Genomic DNA, 17578 nt, shown 5'->3' with positions numbered 1-17578 from the left:
CTTTCTCTGAAATAGAGCTAATTTCACATTCATCCCAGGTATTCTAAGAAAACAGCAGTATTTACATGAAATTGTCTTCAATGAATATAATATTACATAAATAGCTCAAGTGCAAGGTGAGTTCTCATTAAAGTACTAGAGCCTGCCCAAAGTTTTGTGGCAGCCTACATTAGAACACATGGCAAGTTGAAACGTTTTTTCCTCATGCTTGGTTTGTTTTGCATTTGCATTCCTACCTCAAATACACCAAGTGCCTAGGGCTTTCCTCCATTGATGAGGACTCTTCAGCCATTTTAAGGATTTCTGTGGTCTCTGGAGACTTCCTACTTGAGGCTAGAAGTGAGAAAGCAGATATGAATTCCACATTCAAACCTGGGGGTTGAGAGGCAGCTAAACCATGGTGCAATTTCCTACTGTGTGAGTAAGAGAGGCTGGGCAGAATATTCAAACCCAGCCTGTGGCTGCTGCTGAAGTGTAAAGCTTATACAGGCTTAGTGCCACTGCAGTCTTCCCCAGAAAAGGACATTTCATCTGTCAAAGAGATCATCTATTGGAAAGTAGGTGAATTTGGCTTTATTTTCACATTGGCATGGAAGATAAGGAAGTTTCATTTTCCACCTGTGTCTGATGACAGAGGGATGTCTGTTCAGGAAAAAAAGTCAATATCAGATAGAGCTCACAGCGATTACATCCAAAGCTGTTGTCACCTGCCTGTGTAATAATTTTTTTATTATTATTATTTCTGTTCACCACAGAAAAGTAGAAATAATAATTTAAAAGATATTTTTAAATGTAGGAAAAAATTGGAAAGAAATATTTTGAAATATTAAAATCCCAGTTGTGAAGAGAAGGGGAGGTGAGAGAAGTCAGATTTCAGCTGCTGAGATCTGAAAATATTTTCATGTTTTGAGTAAAACATTAAAATACTGACATTCAGGCAGGTTGGTTTTTTTAAAACTATCTTCAAAATACAACAAGTCTTTCAAATAGGTATACAGTAAATATCAGGATTTTATTTTAATTTATTTTCTTGAAGAAGAGAGATATTATTGATCACAGCTTGTAATATCTCCATGCATAAAGCATTTTGTATGTTCTTCCATATAAGAAAATATTTAGACTACTGGAGGAGTTTTGTAATTTCTTATTTCTCCTCTATTTCTTAACTGAGATGGATATAAAGCATCTAAGTCAACACAGTCAAGCATAAATGTTCCAAAAAATGATTGTACCTTCCTTTGGTAGTCAGAAAATTAGTTGCAGTAATTTCTGACTAATATTCAACTTGATAGATGTAACCCATCTGAAATTTTGCTAAAATATGCCATGTGGCTTTATTGTTAAGTAACTGAGCATATAAAAATATTTACAAAGTCAAAAGTAACTCTGGATGTTCACCGCTTATAACATTTTAAAGATGATTATATCACAGAGGCTGACAAATCAACATGAAGAAAAGTTTATCATTTTCCAACCATCTACTTTGTGTTACCCCTGCTGTAAAAAGCACTCTAACCACAAAAGTCTGGATAAACTGTCTCTGATTACTTCCCACAGGTGAGTCTTGTAGGATCTGCATGTATTAGGCACACCCATTTTTTCTCAATGAGCAGTGCCAATAGGAGATGATTTCAGGAAAAAGCAAGCTCATAATTATTCTTAACAGAAATATAGTATTTTTGTCAGAAATGAATGAGCTGTCTTCCTTATCCACTAACATCTGAGTAGTTTTTAAGACAGTTGGTCTTAAAAACAATTATATGAGTTTGGGATATGTGATCTTGAGAAACAGAGGAGACAAGTACAGGATTTGAAAAAAACTGAAAACACAACAACAACAGCAACAACACAACAGCAATGTGCAGAATCAGTTTGCACTTTGTTGCAGTTTTTCCAAAGTATTTGTAATGAATTTGGAGCAGTACTGCACCAACATGTAACATGTTTTCTTTGTTTCAAAGAAGGTACAGCCCTAATGTGGCACGTCAAAACATAGGATTAAAGGCCAAACTAAGTAAAGGTGTGAGACCAGTACTGTGGATTATAAAAGAGAGTTACCTTGGAGATATGTGTTTGGGGACAGCAGAGTGAGAGAGAAGAAGACCTGATAGATGAAAGCAGAAAAGATGTCTAGCAGGATAGAAGGAAGGAAGCAAAGCAGATAAAAGAAGCAGGAAAATTAAAGGATTGGGAAGAACAAAAAAACAAGAGAAGAAAGATAAAAGCAGGGGCGAGGCGATGAGATACGCAAAATTCTGCTCAGACACTTATAAAATTAAAAACACACCCTGATGTGTACAAAACTTAGCCACACCTTCTTTTCACACACAGATCACTTACACTACCTGATAGTCCCATAGATATGCACTCCATTTCACTAATATAAAGGCATATAAAATCCACATCCAATTAACTTTCAGTCTAAATCAGATACAACCCTCAGCTGAGCAGCAATTTATATACACACTGAACTTATTAACATGAGACATCACACTGACTATTAGCAGGGCTTTACACTGTCCTAGAACTTGGTATGTAAATAACTACAGGTTGAGACCTCTGATGTGTGTGCTTCCCACTTTATTTCTAGTTTAGTGCTATTACTAAGAACCTAGCTGTCATGAAAAAATATAAAAGTGCAGTGCTGGTACACAGCATGAAAAGTGTCATCCTGTGAGATCTTTGGGTAGTTAGAAAAGTGCTGTGCTAAAGTCACAGAGTGGTGTTTGAGAGGCACTGCTCTCATGTACACTCAAGCCTGCAGATACTAATGTTAGGGTGAGTGTTTCCTTTTTGGTTTGGTAGTCAAACCCATCTTACTCTGAGGGTCAAGTGGTACCAGGATACTAACATGAAAGAAATCACAACAGTGGCCTTGGAGACTGTTGGAGACACCTCACAGCATTAGTTCCCTGTATTGGGTGGATGCCTGAGAGGAGGCTGTGACCCTGTGGGAATCCCATGGAGAGAGGAGCCCAGGCTGGAGCAGCCTGTCCCTGAGGGACTGCACCCTGTATTGGGTGGATGCCTGAGAGGAGGCTGTGACCCTGTGGGAAGCCAGTGGAGAGAGGAGCCCAGGCTGGAGCACTCCCTGTGGGAGTGACCCATGCTGAAGCAGTTGAGGGAGCCTGTTGTCTGTGGGATGGACTCACACTGGGGAGTCTATCACCTGTGACAGGGACCCCACACTGGAGAGGGGGAAGGATGCCTCTCCCTGAGCAGCAGCAGAAACAACCTGTGATGGACTGACCATAACCCCATTCCCTGTCTCCCTGCACTGCTGGGGGAGGAGGTCAAGGTGAAGGGAGAAATGGGAAAGGTGTTTTAAGGGCTTATTTTACTTCTTATTATGCTGCTCTGATTTTGTTAGTAATAAATTCAATTAATATCTCTAATATGAGCCTGTTTTACCCATGATAGTATTTGGTGAATGATGTCTCCTTATCTCAAATAATGAGCCTTTCATTATATTTTCTCTTCCCTGTCCAGTTGCACAGGGTAGTAACAGAGAGGCTTTGGTGAACCCCTACACTTCCTTATGAGGGCAAACAGATGGGCAGGCACTGAGCTCATCTCTGGTGACAGTGACAGGACCCAGTTTTGGGGGAAGTCAATTACTAGAAGAAGCAGCCTTGAGCAAGAATTCACCATTCCGGCTGCATGGATGTGCAGTAAAATCTGAAAAGGGACTTGAAAGCTGATATAAATGCGTGTGGTCAATGTTGACACAAGCACACATTCACATGGGTGTACACAGTCATGTAAGCACAGAGACATGCACGTAGATATAATGGTTGAAAGGGGGAGTCATAGCTGCAACTAAGCACCTACACATTTTAATCGTAGGAGATTTTAATCAGATGCTTACAGCTTCAAGACCTCCATTTGCAGCAATAGTGCAAGTACTCTTTGCAGCAGGGTGATTTCACACTGCAAACTTTTTTCCTGATCTACTGTATCTGTGCAATCTAATAGAGAATGAGATCGCATGAAATAACTCTTCCAAAAGATTCCAGCCTCATTCAAAATGCCTATTTTTTGGCTCCCAGAATAAGGAAAATAAAGTGTTAATAGAGATAGTCAGCTTCTCACACTTTGACATATTTAATGGGTCTTGATCAATACATACAGTGTATAATTAATCTAATAAATCCTGTCACGCTTGACCTGGCTTTGCACTTCTCCCCAAGACATACACACACAGCACTATACTCAATGTCACTGTCCTGCTGACTCACTACCAAATAAAATTATCCTGCTGGATGAGTCTACACAGGTGAGGTGAGGGTAGATGGTTAGTTGTTCCAGCCCTATGGACCCTTGGCTCATTTCCAGACATTTTGCTACAGGGAGGGCTTAAAATGGGGTTAGTCCGGTTTATGTCTTTCATGCAGTAAAACCAAGCATGTTAAAGGTGTCAGTGGTGCCTACTGTTTCTATGTCTTCCCCAGCTTTAGAACTTTTCTAGCAATTGTAGGGGGGTGCCTATCACACTGATTAAAAGTACTATCAAGCTGCTACTTCCCTTCATTATGTGCATCCGCTGAGTTACCACAACACCAGTGGCAAGGGAGACAACATCACATCCTTTCACACTGATTAAAAGTACTGTCAAGCTGCTACTTCCCTTCATTATGTGCATCCACTCAGTTACCACAACACCAGTGGAAGGGAGACAACATCACATCCTGGTTCTCTCTCCTATCCCAGGTTTTCACAAGCAGTTTGGTGGGTGTAGAAGTGATGGTGACTAAGTTCTGTTTAACTGGGCAGAATAAGAATTGTGGCAGCAGACATTGGGAGAACCTACTCCACGAGCAAAAGGGCTCTTATTTTAACCAGTGTCATATACTGGTTCCAGTGGACAGCCTCACTGCTTATTTGGAAGGTATGATTATGACCATGATACCTATGTGGAGATCAAGAAAAAATACATGGCAGATAACTCTTCTCCAAGCAAATAGAGGATGCAGAACCATGAGATGTCTGTTCCAGAAACTGCAAAATTGGTCTAATGACTGAATACTGAAGAGTTTGGTTCTAGAAAGTAGAAAGGGAGTGATTTCCTTCTAACATTTCTAAAGTATGCCTTAAAAAAAGTTCAAAAGAAAGTTAGGACAATTTCAGATTCAGTCAGTTGCTCCTCTTTGAGGAAATAATTTCTTGAAGGCTTTGTGGTACCTTTTTAGTGAATGGTTGCAGTACTAAAAATTACAATTATATCTCAAAACCATTGGCACTGCAGTCTGCACTGTCATCCTGCATGTTCAACAGGCTTCATGTAAATGCCTGACAGCAGAGATTTATAGGTTTCTTTTAAGTAGTGTTTTACCATCTCTCATTACCCATCTCTTCTCTGTACTCTGTCAGAAGATTTGACTAGCATTGCATCATCTTGCTCAAGTAGCATCATGTCACTGGGTTAGTATCTGGAATAGCATATGCATTAAAGGCTGCATAAAAGGCTAATAAATAAAATTATGCTGTCCATAGCGAAACACTGTTCACATTAACATGCTGTTAAAATGTTCTTGTTTATGTGCCAACATCAGAAGATCTGTGATTTCAGTAGAGGTCACCTACTGTTGGAATTCAGTATTTTTTACTTTTTTGTACCCTTGTTTTTGAACCAAAAGTTCAATTAGATTTACTGGTATCACAGAGTCTAGATATATTTTAGCTACTGTATAGTTCTGCAATTCTGATTTTATTTTTAGTTGAACTACATGGCTTTTAGATTTTAAGGCCAGTTGTAGGTATATTAAGCAAGCTATGCAATACAATTGGCAGGGGAAAAATTGTGATACAGAGGATTTAAAATAAAAGAACCTGACAGATAACATTTGTTTATCTGGTAAATGCAATTTCTATTTAACCCAGTTTCTATTTCAATAACATACGAGAATGTCATGTTTCCTCTTTCACGTACAGAACAATTGTTATAAATGTAGATATTTGACAATTTACTTTCAGAAAAACTATTAAAATAGGTGAAATTGTAACTCAGTCAAAAGACTATAATTTCAATTTAGTAATTTTCAGCTTAAATTTATTATCAGTATGTTTAACTTTGCTGCAAAATTTTAGTATTTTTTAAAATGAAGAATTCTGTGGTTTTGGAGGCAACAAGGTCTTCAACACATTAATGAAGGCATTTTAAATATTTATTACTGTCCATGTTTGACTGGAAGGCTGCTCTAGAATATTTTGTTTCTACGTAAATCAAATTTATTTTCCTGACTGGAGTGACTTATACAATGTCTCAGAAAAAGTGTAATATGTGCTGGAAGCCATTGTTCGCAACTGTGATGTTAGCATTCAATTGATGTTGCTGAAGTTAAACTTCCTGTTGTTTGTACATGAATTATTACCCTGTTGTCTACTGGCATTAGTGGCTGCAAGACAGAATTTCAGGTTAGGAATATATTTACACTGCCGGTTTTTCTGTGACTGCAAATGTTGCTGAGCAAGGCTGCAAAATCCACTAGGGAAGGTGAACAAATAGTTTAGAAATCAACAAAGACACACTGCTTCCTGCTGCTGCCCTGCACTGCGAGGAGCTGAGTGCCAATACCCATCTCACCCATTTAAAACTGGCCTGGGTAGGGCTTAGAGTCTGCAGCCAGCCTCCAGAGGGTGCATGTCAGGTCTACCCTTGGAGGAAGTAGAAATGACTCCAGAACTAACTCACACACGAGCTTGGTGAAGTGACAAATGATCCCAGTGCAACAGCAACAGACGCCCCTGAGACCACAACTTCTCAAACAGCAGCTAAGGGTCACCAAGAAAAGAAGCAGAGGAAGGATTAGGCCATTCCACAGGTGTTAGACTGAAAATGCAAATCCCTGCAAAATGAAAGCCAAACCAAACCAAACCAAAGCAATTATTTATATGACCAAACTGCAATGACATCAATCTGACATTGATGCTCAGATTATTACTGTTCAATAGATCCCAGATAGTATTCCAAATCATTTATTAATTTAAACAGTGGATTAAATGAAACAATTCCAAATAAACATATTCCATTTGCATTGCCAGATTTTTGCAATCATAATTTATAGGGACCTTATTAGAGTCAGCCATTTCTAAGACTTTAGTGAATATCTACCTTCCTCTTTGACTGTAATATTAAAAATTATGGATTTGTGGGGAATTACATTCTTTTTCTAAACATATTTAATTGAGATTTTTCTTCTGGCTTATTTCACGCTACTGAAAGCACAAAACTTAGAAAGCATGGAGAGTCATTTCAGAGGCCAAGGAAAATGGTAGCTAGCTGTTTTCTGACTTCAGAGGAAAGCTATGCCAAGTGTTGTCTGTGCCAACTATATATAATTCCATCAAACAGCAATGTCAACTGGGAAACGCCGTCTGCCAGAAGTATTCTTTCCCTGTTCTTGACTTCATATAAATTTCACTTGCAAATTAAACCTATTTTTTAATGGATTAGCAACATCCAAACACAATTTTAGCCTAACACAAGCAGTGAAGGCTAAGTTCATTACTGACAATTTAAAATTGAAACAAAGTCTTTTAGCCTCACACTGTCATTGAAGCGTTCACCACTTTACCTTTGTAGATATATGAAATCTCACTCATTTGTTATATCTAAAACAAAATGTCTTTTCACATCCCATCAAAGTGTCAGCAAAGAGCACTTCTTATCACTTTTATCACCATTTATAAAAATGGTTCTAAACTCCCAAAGACATCTAACAGTCTTTGGACAATTTGTCCTTCAAATACTTTAAGCTTTGATTAATATCTTTAAGCTTAAACAGGCTGCCAATTTAGAGGTGTTTCTTCCTCTTAAATTGAGCTTGTTTTTGGTTTGCAGTGTTGGGCAAAATGGAATTTAAGGCTACCCAGTATTTACACAGGAGAGCACAAGGTGGGGAACAAGTGAGGCTTTGATTTCACCATTCCTAATACCAGCCATGCACGACCACATCCCTGAACAAGACAGACTCGTCCTGGCTCACACAGGGGTGCACAATCAGACTGCAGAGGATGAATGAGCAGGCAGCCACAAGACATTGTGCACCAATTTGATGCCAGCTACAGAGAGACAGATGATAACTTAGGATGAATTAAATTCAATACATCATGGGATCTGTTTATCAAATACTGGTGTCTTTTCATTTCCATATCATCATGGTCAACTAAAGCAAAGTTCCAAAAATCTCTGGTCTTAAGAACAGACCTTATTTGCATTGACTTAATTTGAAGTTAATGGGAATGTTCACCTTGCTGAGGTAGGTAATGTCTTTATATCCTTGTGACCTTGTAAGAACAGAGGAAATTTTAAAAAAATCAATTTTTTAAATTTTATTTTCAAAATAACAAATAGCAGCACTTCAGCACTGCAAAATAATCACAAACAAATATTTGAATAAATGTAAAACATTTATGTAATATTTGAAATTCCTTTTATTTGTAGCCCTCTTTCAGCTTTTACCAGTACTGGTGTAAATCAAAATATCTGCCCAAAGTGGTATAAAAAATTAGTTTCTTTTTAATGTTCACTGAGACTGAACCATTTTCCAAAACTCCTGAATTCCCAAACAATTCATTTCACAATAGGAAAGGCTATATGGATAATGGGCAAAGTCTGTGTCTGAATATAGTACCAGCTGGTTATCTGCTGACAACTATACACAGGCTCAGAGTTTACCCATTGGTGGAGATCATCAATTGCTGCTTATGAATTAAGTTATTATTTAGTTATAAGTCAAACAGCCAAGAAGAAAGCTTGATACTGGTGCTGAATGACCAAACCTGCTGGCAATACAAAATGCTTCAACAAGCCTGTGCTTGGCAGTTGGTGAGCTAAGCTTTCTGTCAACACATTAAGAATGTAATGCTATTGCATAGCTACAGATCTGTACAGTCTTATTTTAACTACAAAACCTGTGCTACATTATATCTCAGAAACCAGACACAAGTGCAGAAATTTAAAGCAGATGACAAAGAAAGGGAAGCATTCACACAGAAATTAAATCTTTATCATTTTATTAAAGCCCAGTCAAAAGGCTTGGATTGCAATAATCAGCCCAGATCTCTAGGACTGAGAACAATCGACTGTACAACAGTGGCTCCTGTGGCTCTAAACATTTTTTTCAAGTTTTATCTTGTTTACAAATTAATTTTCCTTGGCAAAATGATTAAGAATAGGTCAATGTTAAGTTCCAACAGTCTAATATTCCAGAAATTAACTCCAAGTTCCAGCATGTCCTATATGTCAAAAACCAGGACACAATTAGTGTTTCTGACCCTGGCAAGGCATCAAGGTAGCTCTGACAGCTGCAAAATATTCAACAGGACACATTTGCCAGTCACACTAAATTATTCTGGTATTTTAAACAAAGTACAAGAAATAGATGTGTCATTATGGGTCTAATATATAGTATGACATTCCCTTTTATTAAAAAGACCATCCTTGAAAGAAAATAATGCAGCCAAGTCCTTCATCCTGCTTTTCCTGAGGTGGTATGCTTCAAGGTAACCCCTGTCCAGGTAAGCTGAGAAAAGCATCATGTAGTCAAGGGTATTTGGAGAAGAAACAAATTAAACTATGATTATTTTACATAGGAACACAACATTATTTTACAAAGATAGAAAAAATAAGAAATGGTAAGAAAGGTTTAAGTCATTGGTAGACATACTACATATCTACAAAATTTAATGGAAAGTGTGAGTGAAATAAAAATATGGGAAAAAGTCACAAAGCACGTGTTTATCCATCTATAAGACTTTAAAGATGTAAAATAAATATATGGAATGGCAAGAAGTAAGAATGACAGACACAGATTTAATATGGCTACTAGCACAGAAATCTAAGAAAAAGAAATGTAAGGGAAATAAAGGAAAGTAAAACTGGTAACACCTGAAAGTGATAACCCATTTTTTAAAGTACTACAGTAAGAAGATGCAGGGCTTCTTACTGCTTATCTTGAAAGGAAATAAAGAAGCTAATAACTGAATGAAAATACTTTAATTTAAGCTTGAATTCAGTCCCTGAATTAATGAGATCATTTTTTTTCTTGCTGTTTTCAGTTGCAAGAGTGTGTTGCTATCACTTTTCCATGTAATAAAATCTTTTCTGTGAACAGATCCACCATAGAGAAGACTGCTTCCAGGCAAATTGTAAAAGTTGCAAAAAGGTATCAGTGTCCTATAGCCGGTTCTATAGATGTTTACATCTGAAAATAATTGAGTCTGTTCATGTGTTAACCTAATTAAGGATGTCTGTCTCAAGTTTAGACTAGTTGGACAACAGTTATCAACAGATCATCTTCTTTCAGATCTGTTACTTTGGTTTCCATTAAAGGTCCCAAAACATTAAAACATAGGCATGCTAATTAATTCAGAAAGAATTCTCCATTTACCAGTGCATTTCATTAGCAGGAATTTTCCAATATACTGCTTCAATTATTAAAAACAAAACAAAACAAAACAAAACCAAACAAAAAGAAAACCCACCAAAAAATCCAAAAAGTTGGCTTATTTCCACCTTCCTTAGTAGATTTCCCATTCCTTAAAATGACTGCACTTTACTACTGAGCACTTAAAATGTGCCAGCAAGTATCTTATCTATCTACAGATCCTAGATTTTGGGCAGACCTTAAGAAAGTAGATGAGATTACTGCATAAGATGAAGGCATACATAAGACATATATAAGGAGCTTGACCTGGGACACATATTTACTAAAAGAAAAGTGTGGCAACAAAGTTGGTCTTCAAGAGTCATTCATAAGGAAAAGGACGCCTTGTTTTTGATTCCTAGAAATAAATGGATTTTCAAATATCAGACTTACTTTGTAGAATGGCTAAGACCTTTTTTTGTCTATCCTATGCACAGGTTCTGCTCTCACTACTGATATGCTCAACACCAAAAATAAAGGACCTAAGTCCTACTAAGAGAAGATAACCTTGACAGGACTCTGAGCACCCATAATGGTCGAAAGGGGCATCATTTTTGGGATTCATGGAAGGCTGGGAGGCAGGAATTCAGATTCTCTGTTGTGACAAAATGGGGTAAACAGAGTGGCATCAGTCATGATTAGGGTAAACAGGCACATATATTTCTGTGGGCAGCCTGCCCTGTTTGCAGAGTTAGACAAGTGAGATGGCTCCCAAACACGGTAACTATTGCCATTAAGTTACTGTGTGTGAGCTAATTCATCCCTCTGAAAATTGGGGCTTGTTAGTATAGGTGTGTCACCATGCCGATATAAAGACACCACTTACCTGCCAGCACAGGAACTGTGCTTGCATTTCCTGATGGTACAGCATCATGTGGACATTTCAGCTCGAGTGGTACTCCCTCAGGGTCTCTAAAACCCTCTCCACACAAATGTGTGCCCTAAAGTACCAGAGCACGATCCCCTCCAATGCCTACAATAGATGTGAAGCACCATTTTCCTCTTCTGGCAAGGCCCATTTGCATCACATAGTGTAGCTCATCTTTTAGATACAGGGCTAATAAATCCATTTGCTAAACACCCAATCACAGTCTCTGCAAGCAGAGACACAGCTACAATACTGTTCTTCAAGTTGATCAACTTCAAGTTGATGAACCCTGTGCTTTGAAGATAAAAAGGGTGATAAAAGTACATTGTGCTTCGGAAATGAAGCACGAAACATCTCATGTTCAGCATCCAAAATTAGGGAAGGTTTTGACAATTCTGACCTTAATCTTTATGTGTCTCAATTTCTCAGTTATAAAATGAGGGTAATAGCGGCACTTAATTTTGTAGGGAACCATAGATTAAGTAATTTTATGAAGCACTTACATGCCATGGCAAGAGCACAGCACAATCATCCATGAAGATATTAGATAATTTTGAATTTGATTCAGGATCTGCCCATTGGATGTTGAGTAAGATCTGATATCAAATACTGGAGGAAGAAGAAATAAGGAATAACTACCCCTTTACCGAATAAGGCAGGATTTCCAAATGTGAAGAAACAATGCTGATACAATCACACAATTAAAAGCTATCTGATAATCTGTGTACATAAAAAGGGCAGATTGAAATTTACACAGGAAGCCTTTTTTTTTTACATTCCCCACATTTAAAGCACCTCACTTTTCAATCACAGTTTTGATATGGTTTATCCCTGTAGGCAACTTTATTTTAATTACATGAAGAGTTTAGTGCATAAGACAGTTTAAAAGATTGAAACTTCCGGTTTTCACACAATGTCAACAAAATTATTTTGATTGTCCTTTTTATTTTCCATGTGTATTTCTGATTTGGTAAGCATTTTTCTATCATTATAAAATAATTTATTATTTTCATTATTGTTGCTGACATATTATCAGGAAGTTTAGCAGTTCATTCCATAATGCATGAAGCAGGCAGAATCAATTAAATCAATGGGAAAATAGAATTCTGACATTATTGAAAAAACACCTTTCATTCAAAAGAGATCCAACTAGTATCAAAAAGCTGTAAGTGGAATTTGTTTTTCAATGCAATGCTCTTATGTGTGTACAGCAGTCCAGCTTTCTGCCTAAGAGTAAAGTGAGTCTCCAAGAGAAGGAATTTTTTGTAGGTCACTCCAGGAAGTGTAGTATTATTTTTGAGAGAAAATAATAGCCATTGTGTGTTTAGCAATTTGCATTTCAGATGCAATGCATGTCTCTTCAGTCTTAAATTTTCCTGTTAAGACATACCAGGTATTTGTTTGTTAGCTTTACTTGTTTGCTTGGTTTTTAAATCCCCAACTACAGAATCCTACAAAAACAAGCAGTATAAAATGTAAGCAACTTTCCTTCTGGAGAAAAAGGAACAGATGGAACTGTACATGCTGTTTCACGATCCGTTGGCAAGGCTTACCCAAAACTTTGTGGGGTGGTGGAGGAAATGATGAAGGATAAGATATTAGATCTGTATTTACTGGAAGATGCTTTTTGTTTAAGAATGTTAAATGCAGACTGTAGTACATATGAATTAAGACTTAAATAATTTTACCAGCACTAAAAGTCATCTAACATCAGACATTCCAACACAATCAGGGTACAATATCTAAAATATAAAGTTGTCCAATGTAAATACACAATAAATGTCCAAATAAAGAAAAATACTGATCTTAATTCATGACAATCTTTCCTGCATTAGCATCTTTATTTCTCCTCTTAATAACTGATCTTAACTTAAACAAGGTCTATATCCAAGTATGATAACCACCATATTTTGGACAAATGTATTTAGTTCTATGCATAAATCACTTACTTTTTCTTATTAAATAAATCACCACTTCCATCTAGTTTTGTTTTTAATTCTTCATTTTCAATAAATATGCTACACACCTAATTTTTGTGTTGCATTTGTTGTCTGGATATTTTATGCTCCATATTTGTATTTTCATAAGTATTTGTATTTTCATAAGTATTTCTATTTATTGTGATGCCAGAAATTCATTGGAGTAATCTGCTCAGTTCCACTGTGATAGCTCTTCTCAAAGTTGCCAGTCACTCACCTGATTTCTCAGCATTTCTCATCCTGGTTAATACATTAATTACTATCAAAACAGAAAGCACTATCAAAAGTTTCCAGTTCCTGTTATGAATAATAACACTGAACTAGAACTTTAATTTTACATTACACAGAATTAAATGTTGTACAAATCTCCCTTCTCCCTATCTTCATATTTCCATTCTCAAAGCCAGGATCACCCTTACTGTCAGGCATTTGCAGAAACCTCTCAAGGCTTCCTCTATGAATAGTGTGACTCCTGTGCGTCTGCTGACATGATTACCTCCACTGTGTTATTTTCTACCTGGCAATGGAGTAAGAGCAACTCAGTCAAACTCATAGTCACTCAGGCACTTTTTACCACAAATATTCTTGATTATTATTCACTTTTTGCTGTATCTGGCTTTCTGTGATGCCCAATATGAACTTAAATCAAAACTTACAGACATTCTACAGAGCTACTTTTGCACTTTATTAGGCTGTGGAGGAACATTTTGCAATAGTAATGAACAAACTCACAGAAAAAAGGAGAATGATTTTTTTTTCCAGGAATAGCAGGTTTTATTGGGAAACTGCAGGATGACAAGGAAAATGAGCAAAATGCTGACAATGAAAACTACATTGCTGAGAAGGTCTATATTAAAGGTGCATATTGAAAAAGTATGTATGTGCATATTCAGTAAGGGGTGAGACAACAGAAGATGCTATTGAATTATTTGCCTATGAACGAGCCTTTGAGGAATACTTGTATTCTTATCACATCTCAATTACTTGTATTAGTATTTCTCACTAATCCTTCTGTCTCTCACTCTGTGTTACTTCTGACATGGGCAGTAGTTTTCCAAACTCAGACCACGATTTATTATGACCCTCCTTCACGAAAAAACTACTTCTACTACGAATAACATAGCAATTAAATGCCTAATGTAACTGCCAATTTGGAGGTTATTGATCAAGATCTAAGGGCTGTTGTTTACTTGTCTTCCAGCTCCACTGTTCTTTTATTGCTTCCTACTGCTAGGATGTACATAACAACAGCTGGAGGTGACCTTGCTCTGCTGCTCTTCCTGTGGGTGTGGACATGCTGCATTCTGGTTCATGCTGTAGGCCACCAGCCCTCCACTTTTCTGAGGTCACCTTCCTCAGAAGGAGCCTTCCTCACCAACTGCAGTTCTTGCACCAGCTTCCTCCGGTGAGCTCTGCTCACGCCTCTGTTGAGATGTGTGCTGTTGGTTAAGAGCCTGAACTAAAGCTGACTGAAGCAAGTTGAACTGGGGGCATTTTCTATGATTTCATTGTAAATTGCAGTAAATAAAAACTGAAATGTAGTTGAGAGGATCAGAACGAACCAGAGAACCTTTCAATCTGACCACTGGGATGTGAGAGGAGGAATTCAAAACCTCTAGGAGTGGATCACGCTTATGAGATAGGTGTGAAGGTGCATATAAGGACCAAGATCCCTGTACAAACAAGCACAGAGCATCAGGCAGTCTAGAATTTAAAAAGGAAAAATTAGGATTCTCTGGAGCAAGTTTAAATAACAGTTGAGAAGAGTTTATTTGATGAGAAATTTTCAAGACAGGAGTCTGAAATCCTGTGTTAGTCATGAAAGCCCCTTGTAATAATAGTTGAAATCATATTGGCTACTTCATTCAGGAATTTCTTTGGCTTTGATAAAAAATGAAAGGATAGTATTTTCTTCATTTGGAGAAGATTTTACGGTGCCTAACATTTTTATGATAGTCTGCCTCATTCTAGCTTGCCATACATTTTAGTTCAGCATGACCAAGATATGTTCTATCTTTCTTTTTTTCTATAAATGACTCAATTTTAAAACAAGTTCAATTCTTGGTGAGGGCAACTGCCAATTTCCATGTTCATAACCCAGCCCTTTTCACTCAATTACTCCATAGTCTATGTATTTTTTGCCTTTAGTTGAACAACCTTTATTCATTTACTAACTCAGTACAAATCAGACAAAGATTGCCACTTAAATGTTAATGTATTTGTTTAACCTAAATGAATTGTGAGCACATGACAACTCATAACTGGTAAATATATGATGACAACTCAAACCCACTTCTAGGCCTTCATCACACAGGTTTTCCATTTCAGGTAGCTGAAGGGAATGGAAAGAATCCACAAACATTTGAATTTATGGGTATGTTTTGTCCAAGATACCACTCAAGGACCTGATTATTTCAGATTAACCATCACATATCATAGACCACTCAAAGCATTGTTCTTAACACTGAAACACAATCTCTTGCAGTGTTATTGATAAAGTACAAAAACTTTTCATCTTTTTTGTTCATAAACATTTGACATAGAGTTTCTCTCTGATGTCAGATAGTTCACCAATTACCAGTAAAATCTGACATTATTTGTTTTGTTTGAAGTTTTGTAAGTGATAGTCATGTATAGTGCTATAAGGAACACACATGGCCATGACACAATTATGGTTCCAGACCTAAGCTGGTGTTAATAAATATTATGTATTATATTGGTTTCAGGATTTCAAGACAGACCTTAAGGACATTAACAGCTAGCTGAAGACTCCAGTGTTAGGAGTGAACAGTCTCCATTGATCTGGCTGTTTTAACTCCAAGGCCAATTTAAGTATCAGAGAAGTTAGCCATTCTTTTATTGATAAAATCTCATGACACAATCAGATAATAAAATTATTTCATAACCTCAAGCTATTATTTCTCACCTTTTCTCAGCTGATTCTCACATGAATCGACAAACCTCCTCAGTTTACTAGAAGTAACTTCTGCAGTGCTCTAAAATGTTTTGAATACAAACAGTTAAACTTTTAAGCCCAAATTTTTTATTATCATTAGGTAATTTCAGTTAAAGACTGGGGATTATAATATAACACACAATAGAGATGCACAAAGAAATATTTCATTTCAAAAAATTCCTGTAAATTTTTTACCATTCTAAGGATGGAATATCCTCTGTCAGAACTACAGCTGTTACAGGAAGGAAAATAAGGACAGAATCACAGTATGACAGAACAATTAGGCTGGAAAGGGTTTCTGGATGTTATCTAGTTCAACCTCCAGCTTCAAGTCAGTTTAACTGAAAAATTAAATGAGGATGTTCAAGGACTTGCTCAGTCATGTTTTGAAAATCTCCACAGAGGTGGTTCCCACATGCTGTCCAGGAAGCACATCCCAGTGCTTAACCACCCCCACAGTGAAGAATTTTCCGGTGCCCAATTAGAATTTCTCTTGCTGCAACCTGTAATTCTTGCACCTTGGTGTCTCATCGTCACAAAGAGCACTGCCTAAGTTCCATTACAATGTAACCCCTTCCTCCCACAACCTCACAGCAAGAAACATTGAAACGAGAGTCTCTGTATCTTATCTACTTGGAAATCAGATATGTTTGTGTTTTCAGCATGCTTTGGGGATGACAATGATGGGGATCCATCACCCCCACTCTCATATGCCTTTGAAAGAGATAAGAGATGAAGATGGAAGACTTACCCAAATACTTGGTCAAAGGCATGATGTTGAATTAGATGGATTTAGTATAGATACTCCTGCATTGTACTTGTATTGTTTCTCTTCTGTAGTTGAAACATCTCCAGTTTAACCCAGAGAAATTGTTCACAATTTGTACTTGTATTTGAAATTTGCTGTGTCTATTCCAGGTTTGGAGAAGTATCATTGACCATAAGCTTGTCTGCTTTCCACAACAGCATTCAATGATTTGATGAAAGATTTAACTATTCTTAAAAATCTGAATCATAGATATTCTTAGTTTATCATAGTTTATCACTATACTACTACATTAATTCTGAGGACACCTTGATAAATGCAGAATAAATTATATTTGTTTCATTAACTGTACATGTAAATTAACAATTTCACACTGATTATAAAGAACCAAATTAATGGGAAAACATTTTCTGAGTTCATAGTGCTCATAAGTGAACTCCAGCATTTGCTGTGCACCATTCAGCCAATAAACATTCCCTAATCAGAGTGCATTTTTGTTTTCTGGACAGGTATGTGGACACTTAAGAAAACCTTGTATTCAAGGATGGAATATTTCTGCCACTTGTTTGCCACTTATGCCAT

This window comes from Passer montanus, unplaced genomic scaffold, assembly GCF_014805655.1.
Source record: "Passer montanus isolate IOZ18808 unplaced genomic scaffold, ASM1480565v1 scaffold11, whole genome shotgun sequence".
Taxonomy (NCBI): domain Eukaryota; kingdom Metazoa; phylum Chordata; class Aves; order Passeriformes; family Passeridae; genus Passer; species Passer montanus.
This window is presented reverse-complemented; position numbering follows the sequence as displayed.